We start from the raw sequence: 1,647 nt of genomic DNA on the forward strand, positions 1-1,647 counted from the left end.
TGTGTGTGTGTGTGTGTGTGTGTGTGTGTGTGTGTGTGTGTGTGTGTAAATCCCTACAGGCACTGCTGCATTTCCACTTCACAGAGTGTTCATGTGGATGGAACTCTTGGCTGCGTCTCTTGTTTTTATATCGAGAGTCACAAAATGGTAAAGATTAGCCGGCGGCGCTGTGAGATTAAGAGGCTTTTATTAATATACTGTACATACATTCATGACTTCATGGGGATTAAGGGGGAGACTGAGAGACCACAGAGGGAGAACATAAATAAAAAAGATTCAGTGTGTGGTGAGGGAGGAGGAAACAAGGAAAAAGAGAGGAGGAGACGAGCAAGAAAAGAAACATTGAGAGAAGGAAATGAGGAGATGCTAAGAGGAAATAAAGAAAGTAAAGGATGGAAAAAAGGGAAACTTCAGAGGAAGGAGGAGGAATAAAGGAGACAAGAGGAGAGGAAAAATAAAAAGGGAGGAAAGGAAAGGGGGGAGGAAACAAGGAAAAGAGGACAGTAGGAAATGAGGATAAGAAGAAAGAAAGGAGAGAAGGAAACGATAGAAAACAATAAGATGAGGAAGAAACAAGAGAAGATGAGAAAAAAGGCAACAAGAACATAGATGAGGAAACAATGAAGAACAGGAGGAAGCAAGGAGAGAAGAAACAAGAGGAGAGGCGGTAAGGAGGAGAAGAGTACAAATAAAAGGACAGAAGAAAAAGACAGGAAAGGAAAGGAGGACATAGGAAAGGAGGGAACAATGGAGGTAAGGACAGTAGAGAAGGAGAAATAGGAGGAAACAAGAGGCGAAAGGAGAGGAAGAGAGTGGAGTGAGAAGACAATGAAAAGAGGGAATAGAAGAGATAAAAAAAAGAAAAGAGAAAGAGGAGAGGTGGAAGATAAAAGATGCAGAAAAAGAAACAGAGCAGGGGAAAAGTGAGGAAGAGGAGGACCAAAGGAAGAGAAGAAAAGGAGGCAGAGAAAGAGGAGGAGTAGAAGGAGCAAAGGAAGAGAAGAGGAGGCCGCCTCCACAATGATTCAGCAGAAAAAGAGAAGAAGAGATGCAGCGAGGAGGCGTGAAGGAGCCTCAGAAACAGGATGAAGGGAACTTTGACCTACAAAATAAAAGTGTGAAGAGCGTGACAGAGAGAGGACACGACTAACACCAAAAACATAATATAATAATAATAATAATAATAATAATAATAATAATAATAATATAATAACCAGAGTCAGTGTGACTCCTGAAGCTTCATTAACACATCCAGAGAAGCAGATTTAATTAAATAAAACATTAGTGATGATTTCTGAAGTAAATACATTAATAGTGATGGTTAAAAGTAATAATTAGATAAAAGTGAAGCACATGTATATTCAAGAGTTTTCAAGTCTCAGATTACAACACAGGAGGACTGAAGGAGTTCTGATAACAAGGGAGTGACAGAGTAGAACAAAACAAAGTGTCTGACACGGTGCTATAAAGAGAGTCTTTGATAAATGAGTTGCTCGATGTACAAATCCTCGTCATAAATTAGAAAGACGTATTCACTGCGGTCATTTAATTCCCCTGATGAGTAAATTATGTCCTCAAAAGTAACCAGTTGTCCCCTGGAACTCATTATTCAGCTCCTTGAATTAAATCAAAGTTTGAAGTGCTGCT

At 39.6% G+C, this 1,647-nt stretch overlaps 1 protein-coding gene across 1 annotated transcript in view; it reads right to left on the reverse strand.

Annotated features, from left to right (window-relative positions):
- LOC116397589 (potassium voltage-gated channel subfamily H member 5-like) overlaps positions 1-1,647 on the reverse strand; it is a 36,644-nt gene that overhangs the window by 34,180 nt on the left and 817 nt on the right. The window lies entirely within an intron of this gene.

The sequence above is a fragment of the Anarrhichthys ocellatus genome, unplaced genomic scaffold (assembly GCF_004355925.1).
Source record: "Anarrhichthys ocellatus isolate YVR2014 unplaced genomic scaffold, GSC_Weel_1.0 scaffold69, whole genome shotgun sequence".
NCBI lineage: Eukaryota > Metazoa > Chordata > Actinopteri > Perciformes > Anarhichadidae > Anarrhichthys > Anarrhichthys ocellatus.